Source organism: Panthera uncia, assembly GCF_023721935.1.
Source record: "Panthera uncia isolate 11264 chromosome A1 unlocalized genomic scaffold, Puncia_PCG_1.0 HiC_scaffold_17, whole genome shotgun sequence".
NCBI lineage: Eukaryota > Metazoa > Chordata > Mammalia > Carnivora > Felidae > Panthera > Panthera uncia.
Genome location: NW_026057577.1, coordinates 118,465,542 through 118,477,162, shown reverse-complemented (window position 1 = coordinate 118,477,162; position 11,621 = coordinate 118,465,542). Strand labels below are relative to the sequence as shown.

Below are 11,621 nucleotides of genomic sequence, written 5' to 3'. Positions count from 1 at the left end.
AAAAAAAAAAAGGTCGTAAGGGATATCATTGAATCTTCCTTCTAAATACAAGAATCTTATGTATATGTTTTTTTATTCACCTAAACAATGACAACATATTATATGCCGAACATTTGGGACCAGTTTCATAGGAGATAACCCTTGCCCTTTCAAATAAATATTCACCACCTTGTGTGTAAGATACAAACACCTAATACTAAACAAGTGAAACAGCAGAGACAGCCAGATTATGTTATGGAGAACTACCCAACCCAACGTGGTGGTGGGGCAAGAGTGGGGAGAGAGGCTTCTTGGTTACTGGTGCTGACTTGAGTCTTAGGAATGAGTAAGGAGTAATCAGTAAAGCTCTACAGAAGCAAATGGTGGTAGAAGATTTTCAACAGGGTGAACAGCATACATAAAGGCACAGAGCAAAGAACTATGAAAAGTTTTACTAATTTACTAAGTGAAATGTGAGGCCCAGGGAGTAGATCAGACAAGTAATAGGTCAGTAGAACTAGGTCAGGGTCAGGTCATAACAGTTCTGCTACGCTAATGGTAAGGAGCTTCAACTTCATCATAAAGACATTAAGGTGCCATCAAGGTTTTAAACAGGAGTGACCTGGGTCATATTAGTGTTCGGATCAGTGTTTTTCCAACTCTGGAAATCATTTTAGTGGGTGGCAAACAACATTTTTTAAAATGTAAAAGAACAGAAAATATCAGATTGCATGGCACACAGTAAATTTAAGAATTTTTTAATGAAAATTACGTTTCAATTATTCACACTACCCTGGGTTGCAATATAAAGTATATTTCTTACTGAGGGTCATGGTCAAAAAAGTTTGAGAGTCAACATTTTGCACAATCACTGGTGCTGTGTAGAGAACAGATGTGAGTTGGGGAGCAGATACAGCAGTCCAGAGAAGACAGGTCATGAACCAGAGCAATTACTACATGATGGGTGAAGAAGGAACAGCTTCAAAAGATATGGAAGCAAAAAACTAGCAGAAATTGTGATTGACTAGAAGTTAAGAAGGAAGTGTTTAGGATGGCTCCCAGATTTCTATCCTCAACCGTTATGACGAGACAGACATTCTGTCAAATTGGCTACATGAACAGAGAGGCATCTGTTTTCTTCTTCTATTCTTTCCCCTCTTCCTTGGACACCTAGCAGTTTATGATCATCTAAACTGCGTTACACTGAAGTTGAAATAAAGACATAATGGAACTAAAATGTCACTAGGCAGATTCTCAGTTTATAGTAAAATAACATGAAGTCCTCTGCATAATCCACAGAAAAGAGTTCTATAACTGTGTTTAAAAACAAAGACCAGTCCATATCCCTAGAAGAGGAACCCCTCCTACATGCTATCCTCAAAGTCACCAGGGGCAGGAGGATCACCCACCTTCCCAGCCTTTCCCACAAGCTGACACTTTAGGTTCTTTACAACTCTCCAAACTGCTCTAAATGTCCTGAGGACACTGTGATTTCCCTTGCCTGGCCCAACAGCTTGCAACGCTTTTGGAAAGAAAATGGACAAATATATACAATCTTCTGAAGGTATAAACCAGTTTATAAGAAGCCAAATGCAAGGCTTTGATCCCAGAATTAATCCATATTTACCATAATCTGACCAGCTCTGAACAGTTCTTATATTACGGTACTTAAGAAATAAGGTATAACTCTGTTATTCTTAAACCTTCGAGGGGTTAACTAACTACCTTGTTTCATTTGGGGTAAAAAATGTAGCTTAACTAACCCACTCACATCAGGTTGAAAGTCAATCATGACCCTAATCTTGGTATGGAAAAAGTTTTACAGTATCTGACTCAATCAATACTGCTCATTGTTTGAGGGGTTTTGATGGCCAAGATGTTTATTATATTCCCAATAAAAAGCCATCTAATTTGAAATATTTAGCTTTTGGTTGAAATTAAGGGAGAGGAAGATTAAGTAGGAAAAGAATGGAAAATTAATACAAGGAAGTAATTGCTTCCATGGCATTTCAAACAACAAAAAATATGGTATAGTTTCTGATCTGTAATCTTTACTTTTAACTATCCTATTAAGCATATGCTCTTGTGTTGTCCTCTCAATGCTCTCTGAAGCGGGCCAAAAATAAATTATAAAAAGGAAAAGAAAAAAGCCAGCTAAAGATCTCAGATTTTCACATTATGGTGTTAACTCCATACAGAATGGGTTAATTCACTATTCTAAATATCACAAAAAAAACTCTAAATAGAATATAGTTTAAAAATCTGACAGTTTAGGGGCGCCTGGGTGGCTCAGTCGGTTGGGCGGCCGACTTTGGCTCAGGTCATGATCTCGCGGTCCGTGAGTTCAAGCCCCGCGTCGGGCTCTATGCTGACAGCTCAGAGCCTGGAGCCTGTTTCAGATTCTGTGTCTCCTTCTCTCTGACCCTCCCCCGTTCATGCTCTGTCTCTCTCTGTCTCAAAAATAAATAAACGTTAAAAAAAATTAAAAAAAAAAATCTGACAGTTTAGGGATGACTGGGTAGCTCAGATGGTTAACCATCTGACTCATGATGTCAGCTTGGGTCATGGTCTCACAGTTGAGGGATCGAACCCCACATCGGGCTCTGTCGGGTCTGCACTGAGCATGGAGCCTACTTGGGATTCTCTCTCCCCTCTCTCTCAGCCCCTCCCTCACTCGCACCTCTCTGTCTCTCTCAAAATAAATGAACTTAAAAAAAGATCTGACAGTTAAAAAATCACCTTCAAATATTTTTAACCTTTTGCCGATAAAAAGGTACTTCGTTATTTTTCAGAGCACTGTATGTGCAATTAAAAAATATGTAAGTGAGATAATGGGGATTCTATTCTGCATTTATAATAAAATACAGAAATTTTCTTTCAAAATTTTAAAAAGGAGAGAAAAGGCACACTTCTTAAAAAAATTAGTTTCTAGATTTTAAACATCAGTCTGACAATCACAAAATTGAATGGTCTCCCAAGGCACTACAGCATTAACTCGTGTTTGAAGATAAGGTATAACTCTGTAATGGATTTTAAGAGTGTGTGGGGCACACAAATGGCTATTAGCCCTGGGATGAAAATTAAATTTCCCCCTTCTGTTGGAGAGGAACGCTTTCCTTCGGCAGCACGACAGGATGCCATACCTGTGTGAGGGATAAAGGACTGCAGTCTCCAGGTCTGTCACTCTGGTTCCTCCTTCAGGCGCTAGGAATTTCAAATAAGAACTTCTTTTAAAGTCATAAACCACCACACGAATTCAAATAATGACTCCAATTCCAAGTGTGTTGAAATAAGCATTTCCTTGCCCAATCACATGACATAGAACAAATTTGACTTTGCTTGGAAAAATGGTACTTAAAGCTTATTAAACATCTCCGCCTTGTTTCATTAGTGCTTATAATGGTAGGTTCAGTCCCGGTAATGACCTGACATACGAAGTTCGTATTACCGATTCAGGTTTTAAATCAAGTGTGATGCTGGGAGAGTTGTTAGTTGTCTTTACTCACTTTGAATTAATAAGAATTGAAGGAAAGAAATATCAATCAGTTGTACAGGACTAGCAAGCTCTGGAGTAATGAGATTGATACATTGAAGAGCTTGCTCTACACTTTTAAGAGTTGGTGGCTTTAGTGATTTGTGCCTCTTTGAGCTTCAATTTCCTCTTCTATAAAATGGAGTGAAGGGACTCCTGGGTGGCTCAGTCAATTAAATGATCGACTCTTTGATTTGGGGTCAGGTCATAACTGCACGGGTTCGTCAGATTGAGCCACATATCAGCTCAGCACTGGGGCTCAGTGCAGACAGTGTAGAGCCTGCTTGGGATTCTCTCTCTCCCTCTCTGCCCCTACCCTGCTCATGTTCATTCTCTTGTGCTCTCTTTCTCTCAAAATTAATAAATAAGCTTAAAAAATGTTTTGTAATATCAAGCACCAACTCATCATTATCCTAGTTCTTAGAATTTTTCAAATGAAATATGTATCTTTCTAGCAAGACCTAATTACCTTCCTGTATTTAATCTTGTGCTCCTAGTTTTCAACAGGTCCACCCTCCCCCTCCCCAACTTTTTAAAAAGTAATTTTCCCTATAGTGCTTGTGTTAAAAAGATAAGCATGCAGTATCAAGACAAACGAGCATTAAGCTTTATCATCATTTAAATTATGTGGAAATGCAATGGGAAGGTGACACTGGAGCACTTTCTTCAGGCCATCTGTTCTGAAGGAGTATTGCTCGAGACAATAGTTCCTATATTAACGAAAACACAATTACCTTTTCTCTCTATGTAATTATTGGCAAATTTAGCGTCTGCCCTTGACTGATTAACCAGAGACCGCATTCAGTAGTCTGAATTATTTTTAGTAAATAATTTAGTAAAGATTTATTTCTTTTACATGATTACATTTAAGAGCTCCTCCCAGATTTAGTTCCTTTTATTTCATTAAGTTTAGCCCCCCCCACCCCAAATAAATAAACCCTGATAAGACTACTACATTCCAAAAAATCTCTTTGGGGCACCTGGGTGGCTCAGTTGGTTAAGCATCCAACTTTGGCTCAGGTCATGATCTCACAGTTTGGTACGTGAGTTTGAGAACCACACTGGGCTCTCTTCTGTCAGTGCAGAGCTCACTCCAGATCCTCTCCTCCCTCTCTCCCTGCCCCTCCCCTGCTCATGCTCTCTCAAAAATAAAAAACATTAAAAAAAAAAAAAACTTTTCAAAAGATCTCTTTGATTACAGAATTATACATGCACTTTGAGAAATAACCTGCATTTTGTTCTTTGCTATTTCAATTATGCTTTTGTAACCTGCAAATTAAGCAGACTACAGGGACTAGTCCTCACTGGTGAGGGGAAAACATGATTCCCCTTCCATGTTGAGACTATTTAAATAACTTAGTAATATTTCTTCTTGAAACCATGTAGGCATATGTATTTGACACTATTTTCCCAAGGACATTTCTCCTGAACTTCCAATATTCCCTCTTTCAATTTTGATTATTTAAATTCGGAGGGGGGGGTGGGGGGAGACAGGCAGAGAGAAGAGGAGGGGAGGAGGAGAAAGGGGAGGAAGAGAAAGAGAGGAGAGGGAAGAGAAGAGGGGAAAGAAAAGGAGACAGAGAAAAGGGCATTAGAGCAAAGAAAGAAACACAAGAAAAAAGATTCACAGAGGACTGCTGTGCTACTTAAGCTCCCAGGAGAAGAAGAGGCCAGGAGACCAGGAAAGGAAATGGAGGGTGTAAATGCCACTTTGGGGAATAACCCATTAGAAAGGGATTTCCTTTCTCTTCTGCAACTGCTAGAAGGGTTCTCTGTCCTGACTGAAACAGCAAGGCCAAAGTCTCCAGCTGATCATCAGCTTATTTCTAACAGAAGGTCCCTTCAGGGCAAATCATGGAGCAGCATGGGTCAGGATAATAAGCAGTTAATAAACAGCAAGCGGCTGGGCACTGTTACCACAAAGCCCGTTTGGAGCCTCCAGAGGCCCAATATAGGCACTTCTAGTTTGGCAAAGATTAAAACTGAAAACTGCCGAGACTGCCAGGGCCAACCAGGTTCATGCAGTGATGCTTTCTCCTGGGGTTTATTCAGAGTTCTGAATTCCATCTTTGGCATCCCTCTACAGCCTTGATTCAAACAAGTAGTCAGAAAAGTTCACCCAGCACACAGTTTGGTCCATGATAAATGGTAAGCAGTTGCCTGCTGATCTTTTTCGCTATAAAAGGAGAGAAATCCAGGACATCCTCTCTCATGAGAAAGAGCTGGCCATCTTTCCCCCTTAGGAGCAAGCAAGCAAAACTACGGTGAAGGCTTTGGCAACGCCTGTACACTCTGGTCTAGTTCTCTAAGTAAAAAACAGACATTCCTGCCTCTCCCCAGAGTTACTGGTCTGCTTATAAATTCTACTCCTATTTCAAGGCCCTGTTCTAAGCTACCTCTTCCAGCAAGGTTTCCTAGAGTTTTCTCATCAGGGTCCCGCACTTCTTCGGCAAGTATGTGATTCACTCAAAGTCTTCATATTCTACTCTCAATGGAAAACTAGTTATTGACAGTCTTCTTATCCATACTAGATTCCTAGGCTCCTAATGGGAGAGGGGGTGTATTTTGATTCTTTTGAAATCCCTTTGAGACCTTGGAGTAAAGGGCATTCTACTGCCAGTTTTTGAGGAGCTAAATTTGGAGTTATCACAATTAGAGGACGAATCGTTTAGATTTAAGTACACAGAGCAGCCCTCATTAGTCAGTTCCTTTTGCTATCGCTTTGTAAATGAGCTGCAGCACCAAATAGTGCCTAGAAGGTGTTTCAGAAGAGTGGCTTTCTACTGAAAAATGTAAGGAGTCCAAACGGAATAAGAGGACATCTGTTGGTCTTACCAACATTCCCGTACGTATACATCCCCAGGCACACACCCTGCCAAGATGAAGACTGTGAGCTCCTCTACTCTATCTATACTCGATTGACAGACAGCAACTGATCATCACATGCCAAGTGTCAGAATGAATAGATTATTAAGAATTGAGTCCTACCACCCTCTCATTAGATTGAGTAACATGTTTTCAAACCTTCTGAATCTATACCACCATCTTGAGAAACATAAAATATCACACCCTTCTATTTGGTTTGTTAGTAACCCAACATAAAATTAGAAGACTCTGTTCCTTTCTACATGAAACTAAATATAGATTCTGAATATATAGCCAATCAAATTCCTCGAACCAGAACCTCAACTGCATCTCCTTTCAGCTCCACTGCTTTATGGGTTTAAATAATTTTAGGGTACCCAGGAAACACACATTACATCAATATCAGGGTTTTGCACTTCCTTCCAGAAAAGCTAGCTAAAATCTCAATTCAATCAAAAAATCTTAGTCATTCCCACAGTTAAGAATAACAAAGTATTCCATTTGCAACTATGTGGATGGAACTAGAGGGTATTATGTTATGGTAAGTGAAATTAGTCAGAGAGAGACACACATCATATGACTTCACTCATAAGAGGAATTTGACATACAAAACAGATGACCATAAGGGAAGGGAAGCAAAAATAATATAAAAACAAGGAGGGGGACAACACATAGAGACTCTTAAATACAGAGAACAAACTGAGGGTTGCTGGAGGGGTTGTGGGTGGGGGCATGGGCTAAATGGGTGAGGGGCATTAAGGAAGACATTTGTTGGGATGAGCTCTGGGTGTTATACACAGGGGATGAATCACTGGAATCTACTCCTGAAATCATTATTGTACTATATGCTAACTAACTTGGATGTAAATTAAAAATAAATAAAATAAAAAAGAATAACAAGATATAAAAGCACTCTAGATAAATACTTAAAGAAAACAAAATGAAAAGCAAGGCCCAGAAACTACCAGTAGATGATGTGGCCTCTTATGGCCTCAAACATAATATCCCATAGTTTCTCCCCATTGGAAACACCTTCCTGAGAACTGGGGTTCCTGACTAAACTAGAACTGAATAAAGGATAAACCTACACATTTAGGAGAAAGAGACTTGCAAAGGTTAAACACTAAGGAAATAAAGTCTTTCTCCTCTTCCATAAAATATGCTATCCCTACCCTCCTCACCCCACAAAAATAACTGAAATTTTAAAAACAAAGTTTTGATCAAAGAAAGAACACAAACAGCTTAGACGTCTCAAGATGCAAAGAACCATTTGGCACAGATCCATGTTAAGGACTTCCAATCCGCCTTCTAACAGAATCTGTACAATGAAAGCCCAAGCTCCATCGCAGAAGGAAAAACCTGTTAACTATATGAGCACTTCCATTTGTCTTAATTTTGTCACGTATCCTGCCACTGTTTTTCATAGTTCATCCGTGTAATCGAGCAAATGTTACTTAGCAGCAGCCAGAACATTTCCTTCTACTGCAGCTGGATGACAAGAGCATCAGGAGCAGGGAAGACATGCCCCAGAGGTGAGCCTCGGAAAAAAAGCCTGTGATGGCCAAGGCCATAGGGCAAACATGACTAGCAGAGACAATCTCATTATCTGTTGTCCAAATCCCTCCTCCAGCGTAGGTGAGAGTAATCTTTTTCTCCACCACCAGTCAAAGCAGGACGCACCTTTTTCAAAGACACCATATACTTGGCTTTGAAATGTCCCTGGCTTAATCCAAAACCCTGTGTGTGAAGGCCCTGTGGGTGCCTGCCCATTACATCACCATATCAGGTCGGGCTGGCCCCGAAGCTATTAGCAGGAGGGAGGTACGGGATTTCAGAACACCAAGGAAACCTTTTTTTTTTTTTTTTTTTTTTAATATGGGCATAAAAAATATGGAGGCGGGAAGGTGGGAGGCGGAATCTGTGATAGCTGAAGCAAGCTGCCTGAAGCAGTCAAGAGCCCAAGTATTCCTCCAGGCTAAATCACGGTTGTGATGCTTTCTTGCACCTGAGCCAGGGAACAAAAGTTATGCCCACTTCCCAGCAAATCTCTATGTGGCTGCAGGAGGACACACCCACTTGCCAACCTACAAGCTTCCATCTAATTATAATCTTCCCCATCCTTCAGCGTCCACCCTTAACCCAGAGCTCCAGGAACGTCCTGGCAGCCCAGCTCATCGTCCCCTCCTGATGCGCCTCCCTGCCCCCAAAACCCCCCCCCCCCCCCCCGGCGATCACAGCCATGTCCCCGGCACCTCCAGCACCTGGCTATGTCATTTAGAACCCTAGCCCTCAACGCCCCTTCGCCTTCTCCCTTTTGCGACTCCTCGGCCCCTCGTCAGACCTACCGCGGTGAGCCCCAGGGCCCCTGGCAGGGGAGGCCCCTCACGGCCCTGCTCGCGGCGCCCCTTCCTCTCGGGCCGGGTCCATACCTCCTCCCCACCCGAACCAAGCAGGACCTCCTACGGGCCTAGTCAAGGACACCGCCTCGGCTCGGCCCTCACCTCGCCCACCCGCAGCGCCGCAGCAACTTAGCTCTCTTCCGCGCGGGGCACTCACCCAAACGTGACCTCCGGGTGGTGGTCGTGGAAAGGGAGCGAGCCACGAAAGGGCAGTACGCGGGGCCTCCCCTCCACCACCAGCTTTATAGCCGCCGACCCACCCGACTCCGGCAAGGCCGGCAGTCGGTGGGAGGCTGGACAGTGGTTCCAGCAGCCAATCGTGGCCCACAGAGTAGCCCGGCAGCGCCCGCCCCCCAGCCCGGCTTCTACCAATCCGAAGAAAACTAGAGGCGGGATCTTGCTAGGGTTTTCCCTCGTGGCTGGAAGGGCGGGGGAAGGGGCGGGGATAAAGTTGGAGGGCCGAGGAAGTGGGGTGAGAGAGTGACGTGGGGTGGCCCGAGAGCCGGCCTGCCAATTACAGAGCGGCGAGAGACAGCGAGAGCCAACAGGAACGGAGTGAGAGGTTCTCCGACCAATGGGAGTTTAGTGAGAGGAGACGGGAGCCAATGAGGTCTCCGCGTCCCACCACTGGGGAGAGATGGTCAAGTGTGGGAGGCAAGTTGGTCCCCACTTGGGACTCTGTCAGGTTGCCTAGCAACAGATCTGGGTTTCACCTGTAAGATTTCTGAAATACTTATTTTGAATTCAATCTTAACGTTTTCTAGTTTCCAGAGAAGCCAAGCACGCCTACGTTACAAGTTGGAACAGGATATCACTCAGAATTTGTAAATGTGTAAATATTCTAAACACCCGATTTGTAAGTACCTAATACCTCTATTCAAAACTACCTTCACTTAATTTTAAGAGACTGGTATTGGTACAATTCTTCCTAAGGAAACTGGAAAAAAGTTTGGGGTTAGACACCAGTGAGGACGCCAGTGACTTCCTGGCCTGAGCAGGGAAGTTGATCACGATTGTAGGAGTTTTGGTAGCCCACGCACTCTGAGGAAAGGAGCTCCATCTGACCCCACTGTACCTTCTGAGCTTGATATGTGGTAGATGCCAAATAAAAGGTTGTTGAAAGAAGGAAGGGCCCCATAATTGCCGGTTTAGCGAATCTATGGGATACAAACTACCTAACTTCCCCAGGAAAGAGAAAGGAGCAAGAGAGGAGCAAGCTGGAGGAAATCGCCGGGAACACCATTTGGGAGAATCCAAAAGAGGATAATTATGGCCTTAAATTAGACTCTGCCCCATCTCCTCCTCAGACTGAGAATCCGTAAACTTTGCTTGGGTGGGGGACCCTGAGAGTTGTTCCTATCCCTCCCCCTCTGTTTCGTTGAGACCCAGGAATGCTGCTAACAAGTGGTCATTGATGATTCTGTGCATCGCACAACTACTGTTATATGAAATTTATTATCCGCTATAGATACTAACCTAGTAAGAGACATTCTCAACAGCGAAGTGGCAAAAATGTACTGGCAATGGAACCACTGTGAACTGGTGGCATCAATTACTTGGGGAGAACAGGCCACTCAATGGCTGTCACTCCATAGTATTGCCCAATTCATACACTCAAAAAGTAGATGTTAAAGAGAGACAAAAATTGCCTAGTTGTGATCAACAGCAATTTGGGGGGGGGGGATTAAACATTCTTGGCATAGAATGCATTGAAAAGCAGTAAAAACAACCAGAAGAAAGAAGATACAGCTTTATTCTTAGAAAGGGAGAGCAAATAGTTCCAACTCCGGGAGTTCACAGTAGGAAATGATTAGCCAGATAGTCGTGAGAATGATCATCTTGCACAACAGGAAATTCCCACAAGGCACAGATTGTCTTTTTGATCGAATTAATCTTCAGTGAAGCAAAATGAGCACAGTTATTGATAACTGGGAAGCTAAGCAATAAACCATGAAATGGGTTAATAATTAGATACAGAGCATCTTGATTGAATTTTTAAGAACAAGCCTCAGAGATTCTGTGAAACATAATAGATAATACCAAGCTACACAAATATTAGCTCTGGCCCATGCAGTTGAGGACAAAATATACATATATTTATCTCGGAAGGGGCTGCAAGTTTTTTTTGAGTTACGATTTTATACAAGCATAGTAAGTCAACGTCATACTTGAATGTGCATTTTTAAGACATTAAGATCTATGTTTCCTTATAGTTTCTAAGTTGAATGCTAAGTCATGTTGGTCAAGCACTATAGATGCTACACATCAAAGGCAAAATATAGTTTATTGTTCTGCCCTGCTTTGAAAGGAACAAAAATTTTATTAGAGGCAGGAAGATGTTATGATAGCATTTAGTATTATAAATTCACCCATTGGACAAACACTTACTTTTTTACTTGCTCTGCAGCAGGGATTGTGCCCGGCCTATGCTGTCCAATAAAACAATAAAACAAGGATTAGCTGTATGTGGCTCTTGAGTACTTGAAAAGTGGCTGGCACAAAGTGAGAGAAGTGTAAAATACATCCCCGATTTTAAAGACTTAGTACAAAAAAAGGAAATATCACCTTAATTATTTTCATATTGGTACATGTTACAATAATACTTTGATTATGTGGGGTTAAATAATATATGTTATTAAAATTAATTTCACCTGTTTCTTTTTAGTTTTCGTGTAACTGCTGGAAAATGGAAAACTTTGTCTGGGCTCCCACTTGTGCTAGACGGTAGGAAGACACGACCAAACACTCTTTCCTCAAAGAGTTCATAGTCTAAAGAATGGAGAAAAGTAAAAATGGCAAAAGGCTGGGTTTCCAGCCTTTATTTCACTAGGTAAAAAGTAGGAGAG

The 11,621-nt window shown here is 42.1% G+C and overlaps 1 protein-coding gene across 2 annotated transcripts in view; it reads right to left on the bottom strand.

The window, feature by feature from the left end:
* Positions 1 to 9,132, bottom strand: part of HMGCS1 (3-hydroxy-3-methylglutaryl-CoA synthase 1) — a 21,810-nt gene extending 12,678 nt beyond the window's left edge. Inside the window, exons 1-2 of one of the 2 annotated variants that reach the window (XM_049648113.1) lie at positions 8,933 to 9,132; positions 3,123 to 3,183 (exon numbers count right to left, since the gene is read on the bottom strand). The gene's annotated coding sequence lies outside the window, so the exon portion shown is untranslated. The remainder of the gene's footprint in view (positions 1 to 3,122; positions 3,184 to 8,932) is intronic. The other variant, XM_049648114.1, reaches the window with a different exon arrangement.
* Between the last annotated feature and the right edge of the window lie 2,489 nt (positions 9,133 to 11,621).